Below are 18,739 nucleotides of genomic sequence, written 5' to 3' on the forward strand. Positions count from 1 at the left end.
AGGAAACCTCATTAGCAGTGGCTGAAAGACAAGGCTATTTATGATTTACTTGCTCAGAAATCTGTAAGTAGGCCTTCCAAAGATTGGTTCCTTACTTCAGTAATATCTGATTGCTGGGTTGGCATATTGGTGATTCTTTTAACTTTCCCCTCATGGCTACAGGATGGCTGCTAAAGCTCCAGGCATCACCTTTGTACATATTTACTTGTAAAGCACTAAGTGGGTAAGAGGACAACCAAAGAGAGAGATTTGTTCCTTTCTTCTAATCAAAGCGGAGAAAAATATTTCACACACCCCCCCCTTCATATTTTTTGGCCGGAATTAAGTTAGATGTCTGTCCCTAGGTGCAGAAAAATCTGGGAAGGAGATATCTCATTTTTTTCAGCTTGAAGAGTAGTGGGAGGGTGGGAAGAAGTTACAATGATGTTGAGTAGCTACCCAGAGCTGTCTGTATATGGAGTAACACTTCATACCTGACCACCGAAGGTCAACCTAAAATCTAGGCTGTGCCCAGCTTAGGATATGGATTTTATTGTTCTCAGTATTACTAAGAATGACAATGCATTTTTGGATTCTCACAATATTGCTAAAGCTGAAATTGCTTTGTATCAAGAGATGGTGGGTATTTCAAACACACTGTGTTTACTTTCTTCGTCATCAGGCTTTATCCCATCTCAAGCTCTCTGTTTATCACCCAAGAAAATATTTCGTAGATGGCTCAGCTTTCTGTTCACAGCCATAGTTCTGGATGTTTCGCACCCTGCACTCAGGTTTGGGAATGACTAACGCCCTGTGCGCCTCCCCCCGGGCCCCCCGCCCCACGCCAAGTGATCTTTGCTTCTATATTTGTGCATTGTGAAAGAAACATCCTGACAGCTGTGATGTATTTATGATGTCGTACAGCTGGTTTTACAGTCACTTTGTTACATCAATACTAATCTTTCTCCCTAAGCTGAAAAATTCATCACACTTGGAGCTACGGGGGAAAGCTCCACCTGAATGTGTGTAGTTTGGAGTTTTCAGGGGAGTGATAGGGTAGAGGGATGTTTCTGTGTAAGAAATCTTTCAGAATGTCACTCTCGTTCCAGATTGTGTGCGTTATTTGAGTTGGTGGAGAGGGCATTTTCTCCAGGAGAGCAGGCATGTCCCAACACCTGGTTTACAGGCAACGTGTCTTGAAGAGAGTAGCGGTTACATGTTTCTGACGGTAAAAAAAAAAAAAATTGTCTTCCAAGTGGCTACTTAAGGAGTATGCTTGGTTCAAATCCACAAGCATAAATCTCTCACTCAGATTATTCACTTAAATCTGCACTTCTCATCAAAATTGTGATTAGAATTTATGTAAAAATTAAGCAAAAATTTGTATAAATTTAGATTCACAGCAAGAATGGATTTTTATTTATTTATTTATTTATTGGAAAAGACTAATGCTTTTAAGAATGGATTTTTTGTTTTTTTAAGTCAGGACCAAAACTGCTAAGTTTGAGAGAGTTTGTTGATTTCCATGGAGGAGAAGATATGATTTTTAATTAAAAATTAATATATAGAATCTTGAACTAGGAACCAAATACCCATCTGCTGAGGATCAGATTCTCATGAATATGGAGAATTTGTGACACTTCTAAAATTGCACAGTCCAAGATAGAGTAGCCCCTAGATGTGTGTGGCTATTTAAATTTAAATTAATTAAAATTACATAAATTTAAGAATGTAGTTCCGTGATTTCACTAGCCATATGTCAAGTGCTCGGTTGCCTCGGGTGACTCCATTGGATAGTGTAGGTCTAGAACCTTCCATCATTACAGAAAGTTCTTTTGGGCAGCATTTCTCTTGATGAATAGTTTTCCACCAGGAGCAGCTTTTCCCACCTAGGAACATTGGGCAATACCCGGAGATATTTTTGGTGTCACACCTGTGGTGGCTGTGGTGCTGCTGGCATCTAGGGACTCTGCCAAACTCCTCCAATGCACAGGACAACTCCTGCAGTGAAGAGTTTACTTGACCAAAATATCAATAGTGCTAAGGTGGGGAGACTCTTCTCTCCAGGGCAGGTGGACCCCTGTGGCCCCAAGCTCATCATCTGGAGATTTAAAACAATTCCCCCCACCAAAGTTTCAGGTAGCCTATGGTTTTGATATAGTCCTGGTACAGAGCAGGATCAACAAGTTTATTTCTAGAGAAGGCTAGTCCCAAGTTCCATGGCCCTCATTAGAGGGAAGAGCTGTATAGCTACCCAGAGAGTCTTGTGAATAGTAATACAGCAGAGATTGGAAAAATAAGGGGGCCGTGGTGTTAATTCTTCTTCCTCAGCCATCTCTGCTTCTGAAGGTCCCTCGCTCTGCAAACTGAGCGGAGCCAATCATTCACATCTTTATGTCTTTGAGTTCGGCGGATTGCCCTTCCATTCCAGCATCAGGATTCAGGACTCCAGTGTGAGCATCTGGGGCTCATGCTGACAGTCATTCCTGACAGCAGGTGGATACCAATATGATGTACCAAGAATCAGGTGTCCTGATCAGAACTGGGTTTGCGTTTGTACTCCACCACTTAGCTTCAGTGTGGCCAAGAATGGGTCACTTAACTTCTCTGAGCCTCATTGTCCTTACCAATGAGAGGGAAATAGTAACTGTATGCATCTTCTAGGGTTATTTTAAGGGTTTAATGAGAAATAGAGTCTCTGGCACATTAAGAATAAAGTAGCTTCTTTTTTGTTGTTTTGTTCTTGTGTTGCAGTGGTTGTTAGTCCCAGGACAGGCTGGTTGTACTGATCTGGGGTTTACTCCTGCCCAGGGAGGAAATCATGACTGTGGTTTTCCAGTCTTCTTGGCTGGAGCCAGGGCTAAAAGCCAGGCATGCAGGCTGGACCTCGCCCCTTCTACCTTGACTTAAATGTCACTTATCCTGTTCACCTCATTTAAATACATTCCCTCAGACCCCACTCTTATTTTATCATTCTTGACTTACGGCTGTTTCCTTTCTAAAATGTGGTACAGTTTAAAGCACATTGTGTTTTAACTGGTTATCTCTTCTTCTAGACTTGGAGTTGATATTAGCCATTAGGAATTTCAGGTTTAATGGTGTGGTATTGTGAAAATTAAACTCTTGGAAATGAGGAAAGAGGAGGAGACAAGAAAAAAGCAGCGCATGGGTTTTGCATGCTGACTAAGCTGACTTGAAATCTCACTTTCCCTGTTACTCATTTTGTGACCTTATGTAAGCTATTTAACACGAGTCTCAGTTTGTCATACCTGTGAAATGGGGAAAATATTGTAAGAATTCCAAAGTAGATGACAAATACAATGTCATCTACTTCAGTTAGTTACTCAATAAGTGGCAGTTTTTATAACGATTAAAGAAGCAATATGGGAATATAACTAAAGGATGATTAATGTATTTGTCACTGTTCCTTCCCTTCTATCGATATCATTCAAAGAACTTTAGCAGTAACACGTGCCTTATTAGAATATTTATGTCTTCTTGAGTAATTTTATTTTTTCTCCAATGGACTCAAACTTTGACAGGCTGAAGGTAAGACTAACTGGTCAAATTGCTAGAAATTTTTATACTAGTGATAGTATGCTGCAAAGAGATTCAGAAAGTTTTAGGGCTAGTGAGTTTGTGTTGGCCTGTCTTCAAGGACCCACATAGCCCTTGATTCTTCCTGACCTCCTCCCTCGTTATTTATGATCAGTGACTAAGGACCGGGGCTTGCCAGGTAGTGCAGTGGTAAAGAATCCACCTACCAGTGCAGGAGATACTGGAGATGTGAGTTTGATCCCTGGATTGGGAAGATCCCCTGGAGAAGGAAATGGCAACCCACCCCAGTATTCTTCCCTGGGAAATCCCATGGACAGAGGAGCCTGCCAGGCTACACAGTCCATGGGACCACAGAGAATCAGATACGACTGAGTGACTGAGCAGGCACGCACGCACGCACGACTAAGAACCACTGTACCCTGCCTCTGCCTCCCATCACAAATTCTGTCAGGATGAAAGACTGCATCTCATCCCTTGTCCTTGAGTCTGATCAGAAGATGTGCCGTCTGCTGTGTGAGCTCACAGGCTGTTCACCTAAACTGATGGGTTGGTCCATCTGACCTGAACCACCACCACCACTACCAAAGACCTAGAGAAGAAGGTTTATTAAGTCTATGTAAGCTTGCATACCAGATTGCTTTAGACCTGTAGTGTAGATTGCTTTGAGATCAACTTGAGTTGTTTCCAATTGTTTGTTGTGATTTATTCTCCTAACTCTTTCTAGTGTTAGCAGAAAAGAAAACATAGCTGATGACCTGGTTACATAGAATGTAGGAAGGAGGTGTACAGATTGAGGGTTAGCTCTGGGAACTTACTGTTTTGTGTGTGTGTGTTTTAGTTGGCTTGCTTTCCCATAAAAGGTAAGGCATATTGTAGAGTTGGTGAACTACATGTAGAAAGCATATATATTTTGAATTCCTGTATTGTACCTGCAGATAACCCAAAGCCAACTAGCTGAGCAAATTTGGGAATTTCATTAATTCATGTTCCCTGGTGACTCAGTTGGTAAAGAATCCGCTTGCAATTCGGGAGACCTGGGTTTGATCCCTGGGTTGGGAAGATCCCTTAGAGAAGGGAACAGCTACCCACTCCAGTATTCTGACCTGGAGAATCCCATGGACTCTGTAGTCCATGGGGTTGCAAAGAGTCAGACACGACCAGGCAACTTTCACTTTCATGTGATCAAGTTCAGAAGTAGGATGGCTCCCTCTGGGCTTTGTTAGGACTCTGTCCTGCTGTTGTGCCCACCTCTGAATTGCTGTGTCCCTTTTAGCCAGCTTTCTCTTTGTGGGGACAAGCCAATCCATGTCCTTAACGCCTTGGAAAACCTAGCAAAAGAACAATAGTTCCTATAGAATATTATTTCCTACAGAATACTAGTAGTTGAGTATGGTTCTCCTTTGGCACATGTCCATCCATCAGCCACTCAGTGTGACTGACAGAGCAGAACATGCTGATTGGTCAGACCTGGTTTCTGGCTCCACCCTCCGGAGGTGGGAGATGCATCTACCTTCTGTGCACCACAGGGACTGAGAGTGGGGAATGGGGCGTCTCTCCCAAGAAAAGTCAGGCTAGTGTTAAGAGGAAGAGCGGCGTGGATGTTGGGCAGACAAAGACTAGCATCTCCCCAACTGTGATCCCCTTTGATTTCAACGATGCTGGTGACTCAGGGAAAATCTCATGCCTTGTGGTGTCTCCATGTCACTTCCAGAGTTGCTTGCAGGTCCAGGGCCTGATTTCATTTACAGCATCAGCATACCTCTCTCTTCTTTCTTGCAGTCATGATACCCCCATCTTTCCCCCAGAGGCTGCAGTAAATGGCCTTCTCCGAGCCACAATCAATGGCATTTCGTAAGGTGTGACAGAAGAGGCCATCTGGCACTTGTCCCGCTGTCGTTTCTCCCCGTCCAGGGAGGAGGCATGCTGGAGGCAGAAGGTCGCAGCTCAGCGAAGCACTGCTGTCTCTCAAAAACCTCCTCCCGTCCCCCGCCCCAGACTTGGGGCTGCAGCAGAGACGTTCCACAAGAGGCACACACCTGGCAGAATTCCCCCTTTCCCTTTGTGAAATTCCCCATCAAAATTGATTTGTGGATTAATCATCATAATGAAAATGATTTTTGAATACCATTATAAGTTTGAGTGTTCCACACAACACTTTCCCAAATATTGGATAGATTTTCTTTTCTTTTTTTTTTTTTTTAAGATGCCAGTGTGGAGATCAGTGGCCCATTTCAATTTTTATTGAAACAAATAAACCCAATAAAAACACTTATGCTGAGAACTGTAGCGCCACAATAAAAGAATCACACTGTATTGAATTTATTGATTTATTTATTTACTCCAACTGGAAAATCGAGTATTGTGTTAATGTATTTTATAAGAATCACACTGCTCGATGAAATGGCTAATTTATTTTAGCGTATACATAAATAGCTAGCAATTTTCCATGAGACAGCCTAATGAAAATGATGCCGATGAAATTGTCTATACTATGAGGAGTGACAGAGACGAGTTATTATTGGGTGAGTGCTAAGACGCATTGAACTGGCCATCATATCTTTGAACTTTTGAACTGCTACTTGTTCTGTGTGATTTATTGATTTTACTATCTCTCTGTTTAGCTCAACTTTAGTTTTTGCCCAGCAGTGCAGATAAGTGGCATAGGAGATTTAATTTCATGGGTATTTGGGGTTAAAACCTATCTTTAAGAAGAATGCTAAACATGTTTTAATAAAACATGAGTTGCAGGGGTTTTAAGTTTCTGGGTGATATGGATCTGATAAGGAGCAAAGCAGTTCAGAGGCCAGCCCAGGGGCTCCAGGCTGGGGAAGCACTCTTTTTCTGAGCTCTGGAAGTCTCACCAGAGCCATGTACATTTTACTTGCTCCATCAGCCGACTTGCAGCCCAAATTGCATGTACCATTTCTTCCCTGGCCTGTGCCCTACCTCTCACACCTCTTGTTTGGCCCCGGTGGTTTCTGGGGTTCTTGCAGTCAGCAGCGGGGTGCCTCTCCTCCTCTCCGTGTGCACTGAGGGCTGGCCACTCTGTAAACACCCTCGTTTTTGGCAGCTCTCTTAAGGAAAACCGCTTTTAAGAAACGCCATGGCTCTCACCTCCAGGATAAAGACGTGGAAGCTCGCTCTGCATTGGGGCCAGGCTGGCTCTCAGCTGCTGCCCCCTCTCCAGACCCACTCTCGGGATCCTCATCTGTGAGGCTGTCCTCCTCAGCCTGCCCTGACCTTGGAGCGGGAGGTTTCCCTCGCTGCTTGGGAAGGGGGTGGGAATCTCATACTGACTGACAATGGCCAGAGAGCAGCCGTACTTTTTATTGTTGTCTTTAGGTGTGCAGAACTTTTTTAAAATGTGTAACATCTTGGGGACTCATATCTGATATTTTTCATTTTGATTAGCTAATTTCTGTAGGATGACTTGACCACAGTATTTTTTGCCTGCTTTTTCCCTTTGGGGAGGAGGGTTGGAGAAGGTGGGAAAGAGCTTTATCATGTAAAAGTAACCATCCTAGAAATTCCAGGTAATAAATTTTCAGGCGCATGAACGGTTAAGACTCCTCACTCAGTAACACAGTATGTGACTGTGGAATTTTTATGAAGGTAACGGTCTCTTTCTTTAAAAATCTGATTTATTTAGAAGGTACTTTTCAATGACCAAGTAATTTTAACCTTGGGAGAAAGATTGGGGTGGGGGCATGGGAGGAGTGAGGAAAGGAGGCTTGGATTTCTGCAAGGGCTTGAAAATTCACATCCCCTTCAATGATTAAACTGGCAGGATCTTTATTTGGATGTTAAAAGCTTTTTCTTACATTGCAAACATTCTCAACGAATTTACAGTCAGATATTTGGAAACATCTAACACTTAAAAAAAAAGAGGAGGAGGAGGGCCTGTTTGCACTAGGATACAGAATTAGTGAGAATGACTAAAAAGACAGGACTGACCCCAACACCATTAGCTGGGGAAAAAAATTCCATTTCATTGCAACTCTGTTATTGTTTACTTTACCATACACAGCCTAATATGGTCACCTCCCTGTCGGAGGCGGCCAGGCCCGGGGTTGAGAGGCCCCCTCCGGGAGAAAGCTCCTCACTGCCTCCCAGACAATAAGAAACAAACGGTACAACTCCACAAAAGGCTTCCCGGAAAATAAGTGTCAAATAAATCCTACAGAACTCTCGCTTCTGCCACTGAGCTCTGTATATGCAAACCTGTTTTTATGCTTTCGCTGCCCAGGCTGAGCTGCATTTGTTTGGAAACAAGCCACCGCATTTTCTTTTTTCTGCCCCCCCCCACCTTTTTTTTTTTTTTCTCCTCACTTCATCTGAGGGCTCTGGATTAATTCCTTGAGACATATCTTTGCATACATGTCTCATGAGTTATGTTTCCTGGAGCCTTTTACTAGGAACATTAAGGTAAGAATGTTGATTTAGCCTGGGACCTTTGTCACTCAAACTAATGCTCATCAGTGATATAGACATTGTAAAGAAATATTGCGGAGGTCTTTTGTGGTCCCCCTCCCAACAGAGAGGTGCAGTTGCTTTTAATTGTCATGCATGGATTCCAGAAAAAAAAATGCCACCAGTTGTGGGTGAGATGGAGCAGAGGTGTACTCACGGGTGTAAACACTGGTGAGGACACCCCGATCCTGTGGCAGCCACAACAGTTTCACCAGGAACTGTTTCCCGTTGTTTCTTCCAATTCTTCTCTACTTGTGCTGTTTCTTTCTTCTTCTTCTTCCCCCCTTTTTTCTCCTTCAACTCCCCTGCTTTCCCAAATCCTCATGGTCTTGAGGCTTGTCTGTTATTATCTGCAACTCCAGAACAAAGGTAGGTTGCTTAACTCTGTGCTTCGGGGGTGGGCCAAGTTATTTTGGGAGGGATGTCTTCCTAATGCATGAGTGGCTGACCTAAAAGGGGGGTGGCGGGGAGATCATGCCTGGAGCCGAGGGACGAGAGAGCACGCACTGTGGCAGCTTTTATGTAGTGGAGTTTATTTTTATGGAACTTAAAGAAGCAGCAGCATCTTCGCTTAGAATGGACTCCGTAGCTCCTGAAATTCTACATTTGATGTCCTTGATGTGTATACATTGCATTACCAAATCGGGGTTCAGACTCTTGGGGATGCTTGAATCTATGACAGCAGATAAGGTTTTCTGGTTAGCTACTATATCCAGTTTATCAACATTAAAGAAAGGAACTAGAGTTTTCTTTCTTTCTTTCTTTTCTTTGGAATTTTAATGTAAAGGTGTGTTTGGGTGACTGGCATAAGTACTTTTTCTCTCTTTTTTTTTTTTGGTTTAATTGCTTTAATTCCCTGGACACCTTCACTTATTTCTCAATGATTGTGTTCTCTCATTTTGCGTAATCTGGTGCTCTGTGGAGGCTGTAGAGGTGGAGGTTGGCTGTTTTTAACTAATTGTGCCTTGCTGGGTGGCAATACAATAGAGTACAGACCACAGGAAATTCATCTCCACCTGAAAAGGGACTGGAATAGAGTGTGCAGATTCATAATGGAAAACAAGAGCAAATTAAGCCTTGGTGAGGGATATTACAGGCTATTAATCATAATAAATATGTTTGGCAGTGTTGGGTTTGCATTCTATAGTTTTCAGTTTAAAAAAAAATCAGAGTCGGTGATTAGAAGAGGAAATAGTTCTCTGGCTTGTGAGAGGCTGGGCTGTACTTGTTCATTAGTTCAAACTGCATTAAAAGTGAGCAGTTTGTTCCAGAATCAAGTACGTTGTTCCCAAGCAGATCTGAATACATCCCCGTCCAAATGCAATCTCGGGTTCATGCCACGATTGCTTGGCTTTTTCTGAGCATCTCCGCTTCAGCACGGAACTCGAGTGCTAAGAATTTTATTTTACATTATTATACTGCTCGCACATTCCTGCTGGTTTCTTGGCTGTGGATCATCTCTGTGCATGCACTGTAGCCCCGTCAAGGTGACGCTCTTTGAAAAATAGAAATCCAGTGCATTTAACTAAAATGAGCTCGAACAGCCTCAAAGTTTGTATCTTAGAAAGCTGCTAATTATGCTTGTCGTAAAACATATCTGAGTGGAAGGTTCTGAGTCCAAACAGAATCGAGGGCTGTTTTAGAAATATAACTGTAGTCTGTGCTTTTAAAGAGGTTTATTTTTACTTTGGGGCCATGAAGGGGGTGATTGGAATTAGTAGCCTTTAATTAGACGGGGAGATATTCAAATTTTACAGGGATTTATGTTAGAACATGGAATGGCGGTGGCTCTTTCCTCATTATGAATCCTCCCTGCACATAATGAGGTTCATCATTAGTTGATGGAGTGAATTTGCCCTAGCTCTACCTTGAAAGGCACATAATTTACATACTACTTCAGAGCCTAAGCTTTAATGGATTCCTCGATGAATAAAATGAAAAGCTACTTTCTTTAAATTTTTGAACACTGTTTAGATAATACGATTTTAATAAGACATTCAATTTGCTTGTTAAGTATATTTGAAAGTGCTTTTTTTTTTCCTTTTTGGGAAAAACATATTTTGGCTTGCCTTGTTGTGTATCACAGTGGATGGTTACCCGTACAGATAAATCGGAGAACATATGGGGTCCGTCATTAAGAAATGGGGAGAATCTTAGGCAGAGAGCTTTCTTTTAACATGTGAGCCTCAAGGTTATTGATTTTTGTGTAGAAATTCTTCTGACATGAAATTATTATAACAAAAAGGTTGAAAAACAAGCTTATTATTTGTGTATAGTTTTGCATATCTAAAATGTGCATGCATGTTCGTTTCAGTTAACACTAACAAAATAGCTAGCTGCACCTTCTGATTTATTTTAATGATGGAAGAACAGAAACTTCCCTGGTGCAGCTGCACATTTGGATCTGCTTCAGTGTAACTGTGCTTCGATGGGGGGGACATGGAGCTGAAGGCCTTTTGCCTTCAGGTTATCAGGTCATCAGCTTAGGCGTGTTCTGGTCTGCACCATAAATTCAGCAAGTTTTCTGGCTCTGTCACTCTGCTGTCTTTTGATTGGAATGCGGAGAAAATCAGCTTTGACTCGGCGAGATTTGAACACGGATGTCTTTTCAGTAAGCAGGGGGTTTGGTGATAGCATGTTATTGAACATGTCCTTTGCTTGTTGGAGACAGGTCACCCCAGCGTTTGTATAATGGCTGTGAGAGGAAACAGGTTTCTGGCGGTGTGTCCCATTCAGGAGCAGGGAAGGTGTCTGAGTATAAGCGAAGCCTTGTTTTGATAGAATGCTCTATTACTTGAAAATTATCAGCATATATTAACATTAATAGAATAGTCCATGTCATTCTTTTTAGGTAATTTACCTCTGCTACAGACCTGTCTGCCGGAAAAGAAAAAAAAAAATCTTCCACTCTTCTAAAACATATATTTGTTTAGAGAGTTTTCACTGAAGTGTACATGACAATTACAGCTGTTCATTAACAAAATTGGGTATTTGTTTTAAACTTTAACCAATCACTTTGATATGCTAATTATGGTGTAATTTAATTTGAGCCCTGTAATGATGATGCCGTTATTATGGACATAAATGATGCAGTTAAGCTGAGAGTAATCTCATTTGCATACTGTACATGCCAGTAAATTAAGCCCTTTCTTCGACTGCTTCAGCTTTAATTTTCCACTTCTTTTCACACAGCTCCTTTTCAGCCCCTCTCTTATAAGCCCACTTTGTAATAGTCCTGATGACTGTTTGATGTGAAGAGTTTCTGAACCACAATAATGCAGGACAGAAGATGTAACATTTAAAGGATTCATTATCTTGCTGAGTGTTCCTTTAAGAAGGAAGGATTAGAAAGGGTGTGGGGAGAAGAAGTGTCCTTTCCATGGAATATGACAGCCCCCCTGTTAGAGTCACTGGAGATGCCAAATGCTCTCCACTCACCCCACAACTCAGACATGGGACCTCTTATTTAAAAATGTTTTTTACCCCCACTGTACTGCTATTTACTGTCACAAACTGTGTTGTGTTCAATAGCAGTGAACTTCACGTGATCTCTGGTTGTAATTACCCCATGCTAGTTGGAGGGAAAAGTTTAATTTAGCCTTCATACTACAGTTCTTCAAATCTGGGCTTGTGTAGATGAGATTCTAATTTTTAAACAATTCCAAGATAGACTGCCATTTTCAAAAGGAACTTCTTCTCTCTCCCCACCCCTCCCAGTGCCTGGGTTGTAAAAACAGAAAAACAGCAAGAACAACCAACCAAACCAACAAGAAAAGCCAGGAGTTTCAGCCAGTTGTATGAGAATCCTTGGGAGTGGAGAGGGGTGTTTGCAGAGTGGGAACCTGTGGCTTCTGCTCTCCTGAGTCTGGATGGCTTTCCAGAGGCTGGATGATCCAGTGGTCAGTCTATCTGGACCAAAGAGTCCTAAGAGCATACTGAACTCTTTTAACTGTTGAGCGGGTTCTCCTGTGGCCGGCGCTGAAGCCGGTGGGAGTTGAGTGGGTGTAACAGAGGACTGAATTTAGCTCTGGCTTTCTAAAGAGGGTCAGAGGCCTAAAAATAGTTGAAGCTGCTTAACTCTCCTGCAGGCTACTTCCTCAACAAATGGGAAAGTATTAAAAAAAAAAAAAAAAAGAGTAATAGGCTGTGTCCATCCTCATGTCTTGGAACTAAAAGAGTTTTCCAGTCCTGTATCCCTTAACCCAGAGTTTTGCCAGCTGATGTGCATCGCTTCCCCCAGGCCATCCTCCATGGAGAGGCTACTCTGCTAGTATCACAGCAGGTGATGTTGTCATGGCCAAGTGCACACGGCTTCCTCAGCCTGGTAGCAGTGACAGTACAGAATTTCTGCCTTTTTTTTTTTAAACAACCAGTTCTTACGCTATTTTTCTTTTGACTAGAGATTATGCATGTGTCAATAAAGACCAAAGAGAATATAGTAAAAGGTAACAACAAATTTCCAAGGATCATACTATCATTGAATTTAGAAATATTTAGGGCGATTAGGTTTTGTACAGAACTGAAATTAAGAATCTGGAAGACAGTAGAATAAGAAAGTAAAAGGGCATTACATTTTATTGCATTATTATTATCTGGCAAGTGTAATGAATATATATTGTCCAGTAAAAATCAAAGTAAACTTTTGAGAAAAATATATTACTTTACCTTTGACAGGTGAGAAGAGTTTTAGAGGGTAGGATGGGTACTTCCTGGAAAATCCAGAGCTGAGAATCCAGTCCAGTTGAACCACACAGATAATATGTTCCCCTCAAAACTTTGTAGGATTCTAGCTTCTCATTTGGTGCTGGGTTCATTCCCCATTCACTGGTTGAACCCAACTTTAAGAACCTAATATATTTGCTAGACACTCTGCCAGTAACTAGAGATGCTGAAGGCATTCAGGCACTGTTCCCAACAAAAAGAGCTGTGAGCCAGAGGACATAGAAGAGACGTGCAGACAAGTGCCTGCCTAACTTTGGACATCTTGATGGAGGTGAACATCTCCTCTCCCATTTGTTTTAGAATTAAGGAAACGCTGCCTGACTGTTGATATGATGTCAGGCTGTTTCTTTCAAAACAATTGAACTTAATGAAAAGTCTAAACCTTTAAGGGCTTTTTTCTCCCTTTCCTCCATCTTGATATAATTTCAAAATTACTATAGGATGCAAAAATGTACAAAATGCTTGTAAACAGACTTTTGTGTGGGTATCGTGCTGTATCCAATATTTTTCCAAAATGAGGAACCTTCCTGTTTTCAATATAATTTAGGGAGACTGGGAAAAGGATACAATTTTGTGTAATATCATTTTCATTAAATAATAAAGACTAGGCTTTCTTTGTTCAAACCAAGCCCCTAACAATGCATTCATCCCCTCTGTCAAACTTCCTGTGTTTAGGAAGGTAAGTAAATAAAGAATGAAGTACCACAAGAATGTAGGCTCCTTGAAGGCCAGGGATCTTTATCTGAATTTTAAGCACTTGGAATCATGCCTTGCACATTAGTAGGTATTTAAGATTTAGTTCTTGACTGAAATCAGTCTGCTTACTCCCTTAGACTTGTGAGCATCAACTAAGAAAATGAAGAAGAAACTGCTTTCTAAAAGAAAACTTGTACATATGCCTGATGGTATTTAGATGGTAAACCTCATCAATCCATCCGTCCTCTGGTCCCTCCCTTGTCTGAGAGCCACTCATGAGGGTTTGCAGTTAAGCAGAAACGGTCCTAGAGGGAAGTACTTCACCCTAGATGATTGATGCATGCCTGTAATGATAATAACTACTCTGTACTGAGCAGCAGCTATGGATCAGGCACGGTGGTCAGAGCTTGTCGTAGGTGATGGTGCTGAATTCTCCCAACAACCGTTCCAGCTTAGCACTGTTAGTTCAGGTGTACAGCAAAGTCATTCTGTTATATATTTGTGTAGCTCTATTTTCTGTTTTCAGTTCTTTTCCGTTACAGTTTATTACAAGATAATGAATATAGTTTCCTGTGCTATACATATATATAGTAAATCTTCATTGTTTGTTTATTTTACATATGGTACTGTGCATCTGTTCGTCCCACACTCCCAATTTGTCACCCACCCACCCCCACTGACTGTTTGGTAACCGTAAGTTTGTTTTCCATGTCTGAGCATCTGTTTTGTAAATAAGTTCACTTGTACTGTCATTTATTTGCATGTATGTGGTATCATGGAATATTTGTCTTTGACCTAATTCACTTAACATGATAATCTGAGTCCATCAGTTTTGCTGCAAATGGTGCTGTTTCATTCTTTTTCATGACTGAGTAGTAGTTCGTTATATATACATATATACAGACACGCACACACATATATACCACATTTATGATACATAAATATCTCACATCTTCTTTATCCATTCATCTGTGGATGGATGTTTAAGTTGCTTCCATGTCTTGGCTATTGTAGATAATGCTGCTTTGAACATTGGGGGTGCATGTATTGTTTCAAATTTGCGCTGTCTTTTTGTTACATATGCCCAGGAATGAGATTGTTAGATCATATGGTAGCTCTGCTTTTATTTTTTTAAGGAACCTCCCTCCTGTTCTCCATTGTGGCTGTTAACAGTATACATTCCCAAAAATAGCCTAGGAGAGTTCCCTTTTCTCCACCTCCTCTCCAGTATTTATTATCTGTAGTATTAGTCTCATTAGGTGTAGTTCTGTGATATTGATGCAACCCTAGGTCCTGCAGCTGTAGGGCTGCAACCAGGACTTGTCCTCCTTCAGGAAAACTCCAGGCCTCTGCACTTCAATCCTGGTTTTCACTGTAGATACATACACACACTCTATTGTAAGACATAGTGTTACTGTGTAGTGTGTGCATAAGTATATATACTGTGTCACTCTGTCTTAAGTGTGTTTGGTATATAAGTTTCTTGAACAGCTGAAGGTAACATTTTACATATTTAATTTGCAAGGAGGCCTGGCAAGGTGACTATTATTTGTCCCTACTTTCTGATGAGAAGACCAACCTTCACTGAGATTAAATAATTTGCTTACAGAGGTAGGTAGAAAGAAAGAAGGAAAGTGAAGTGGCTCAGTCGTGTCCGACTCTTTGCAACTCCATAGACTGTAGCCTACTAGGCTCCACCATCCATGGAATTTTCCATGCAAGAGTTCTGGGGTGGGTTGCCATTTCCTTCCCCAGGGAATCTCCCTGACCCAGGAATCAAACCCAGGTCTCCTGCATTGCCGGCAGACGCTTTACCATCTGAGCCACCAGGGAAGCCCCAGAGGTGGGTAGGAAGTGACCAAACTGGGCTCTGACGCCAAGCCCATCAGCCTGCAGAGCCCTTGCTCACTTAATCACCACAGTATGCTCCCCAATAAATTGTGTTCCTTGAGAGTATTTAGTGCTCCCAAGAAAGTTAACTTATTTTTGAGTGCATGTCGTATTTAAGGCATTTCTTATTTATCTTGTATTTTTAGGGATTTTGATTTTAAATGTGTGCTCTAAATAACTGAGACATCTCCTAATTTCCCAGTCATTGTTGGATGTCAGTTCCTGGCAGGAAGCCAACTTCTCTTCACACCTACCCCCACCCCCAGCCCCTAACCCCTCCTCAAACATACAAACTAGAATGTTGTTAAATTCTTTTATTTTTTTTTTTCCATGGGGGAGGAAAATGCTGTGCTGCTGCTTTCCCTGTGATTGAAGTCTTTTTTACTTTTATCTTGACAGGTGACAGAGTGAGTATCAGCTGTAGAATTTACAGATACGTGGGTCTGTAGATGTTTGCTTGTCTCCCCGTGGACATGTGCAGACTCATAGCTTATAGTCTCTGTTGCAGGCCACATGTAGAGAAAGCAGTGGGACCATTTCAGGGTAACTCTCTACTTCTTGTCCCTAATTCTTCTCTCCCAGCTCTGAACCGCTGCCCCCAGATCTTACCAGCCCTGTTTCAGATGTCTAAAGTGATAATAGTGTGGATCATATCCTTTTCCCTTATATTCAGAAACCCTCCCAGAATCTTGAAATGCTCTTAGACCTGCACTGTCCAGTATGGGAGCCACTAGCCAGAAGTAGCTGCTGAGCCCTTGAGGTGTGGCTGAATTGATGTGCCATATGTGTAATATTCACACTGGAGTTCAAAGGCTTAATTTGGGAAAAAAAGAGAGAAAAATGTAAACTGTCTCATTACTAGCTTTCATATTGATTGTATGTTGAAATTAAAATATTTTGGCTCTATTGGGTTAAATGAAATACATTTTTTAGAGTAATTCCCACTTTTTTTATTGTTTTAAATATGGATAGTATTTTTAAATTGCATATGTGACTTGCATTTGTGAGTCTCATAATGTTTCTATGAGACAACAGTTCAGTGTGTACATCCTGCCTGTCCATACGTCAGGACTAGTAGACAGGTGGGACCCAAAGGTTTATCCCCCAAATGGATAGAGAGCTGCTCTGAACATGCTCCACAGAACGCCTGGCCTGCAGCAGAGACTCAGGAAATAATTGGGAATGCAGCCCTGGATAGCAGTGTGTCTACATGGCAAGCACTACCCCTACTGTCTCAAAGAACTTAGACTTGCGCAGTGTCTAAGCTGGAGCCCCTGATACCAGTAGATCTTGGCTCTTCTAGTCCAAAGATTCCATTAGCATCGATGGTCCAAGAGAAGGGCTCCTTGACTGTTCCAGACGGCTGGGTGTTACTAACCTGCAGGAGCTGGTACACAGGGCGCTGGTGCTCCAGGTTCCTTGGAGTATTTCCTCTTATTCTGTTATTAGATGCACTTGTCTCTTTGATATTCTCTGATACTGTTAAACATTCTTTACCTAGCACAGGTGTATCCTGCCTTAAGTAAACTTTACGTGTATCAGTTCAGTTCAGTCTCTCAGTTGTGTCAGACTCTTTGCAACCCCGTGGACTGCAGCACGCTAGGCCTCCCTGTCCATCACCAACTCCCGGGTTTACCCAAACTCATGTCCATTGAGTAGGTGATGCCATCCAACCATCTCATCCTCTGTCGTCCCCTTCTCCTCCTCCTTTCAATCTTCCCCGCATTAGGGTCTTTTCAAATGAGTCAGCTCTTTGCAGCAGGTGGCCAAAATATTGGAGTTTTAGCTTCAACATCAGTCCCTCTAATGAATTTTCAGGACTGATTTCCTTTAGGATGGACTGCTTGAATCTCCTTGAAGTCTTCCTCAACTTCTTCTCCAACACCACAGTTCAGAAACATCAGTTCTTCGGTACTCAGCTTTCTTTATAGTCCAGCTCTCACATCCATACATGACTACTGGAAAAACCATAGCCTTGACTAGACGGACTTTTGTCAGCAAACTAGTGTCTCTGCTTTTTAATATGCTTTCTAGGTTGGTCATAACTTTTCTTTCAAGAAATAAGCGTCTTTTAATTTCATGGCTGCAGTCACCATCTGCAGTGATTTTGGAGCCCCCCAAAAAGTCTAAGTATAGTTGTATTTTTAAGACAGAGACAACACTCTGTGAATGTACAGTATTCAATACATATTGATTAAGAACCTGTCTTATTAGGTATGATGGGCTCTCTGCCTTCAGAAAGCTCGTTCACTGTGTGCTACTGCTAAGTTGCTTCAGTCGTGTCCGACTCTGTGTGACCCCATAGACGGCAGCCCACCAGGCTCCTCCGTCCCTGGGATTCTACAGGCAAGAACACTGGAGTGGGTTGCCATTTCCTTCTCCAATGCATGAAAGTGAAAAGTGAAAGTGAAGTTGCTTAGTCGTGTCCGACTCTAGCAACCCCATGGACTGCAGCCTACCAGGCTCCTCCGTCCATGGGATTTTCTAGGCAAAAGTACTGAGAAATGTCATAGATAACTTTTAAGACATGGGAAGTCACTGATGGCTGAACAGGATCAGTGTTGTTTGCCTCTTCAGTTTATTTTTTTCAAAAGAATTCATAATCAGTCACCATTAAAGAGTCATGTGATACTTCTATTTACTGCGAGGTGATTTAGGCAAAGTATGGCTTTAATTGTAAGTTTTCAATAACTCCAACTCCTGTGGAAAAGTGAATTACACACTTAAAAGTATTTTTTTTTTTCCTCCGCAAACATCTGTGTGTGTGCTGAGTCACCCAGTGGTGTCTAAGTCTTGTGACCCCCTGGACTGTAGCCCACCAGACTTCTCTGTCCAGAGGATTTCCCAGGCAGGAATACTAGAGTGGGTTGCCATTTCCTTCTCCAGGGGATCTTCCCAACCCAAGGTTAGAACCTGCATCTCCTGCATTGGCAGTCAGATTCTTTACCACTGTGCCACCTGGGAAGCCTGTTAAACATCAATGCCAGTTCTTAAAAACCCAGGGAAGCTTGATCTGCAGTCTTTTCTAAATTTTTTTATTTTCCCATCAGAACAGATGGCAGCCTTCACTGGAATGAATGTATGAGAATTATAGCTGTCACCCCATCCATTAAAAGCAGGAATTGGTCCTTAAGTCAAGGGGACAGGGTATTAGCTGTGAGATGGTCATTGGAAGACTGGGGCCTGTCAAAGATCAGTCCCCAGCACTAAATGTTCCCACTTCCATGTTAAGTGCTGAAATTGCTCACCCATCCCTCTGCCCTCGTCTGCCTTGAAGCTGCAACTTCATTAGTATCCGTTGGTTTTTAGGGTGTTTATATCTCTGGGCCACTGGCTTCTGACAATGATTATTGCTTGAAATTTTCCGTACACTGCTTCCATTTTCAATTACCCTACCCAGGTTGGCCTGAGATCGAGTCTTTGA

General features: G+C 42.0%; 1 protein-coding gene across 22 annotated transcripts in view; it reads left to right on the forward strand.

Annotated features, from left to right (window-relative positions):
* Positions 1-18,739, forward strand: part of FOXP1 (forkhead box P1) — a 625,482-nt gene that overhangs the window by 325,479 nt on the left and 281,264 nt on the right. The gene's annotated exons all lie outside the window — the stretch shown is intronic.

This window comes from Bos indicus, chromosome 22, assembly GCF_029378745.1.
Source record: "Bos indicus isolate NIAB-ARS_2022 breed Sahiwal x Tharparkar chromosome 22, NIAB-ARS_B.indTharparkar_mat_pri_1.0, whole genome shotgun sequence".
In the NCBI taxonomy this organism is placed as follows: domain Eukaryota; kingdom Metazoa; phylum Chordata; class Mammalia; order Artiodactyla; family Bovidae; genus Bos; species Bos indicus.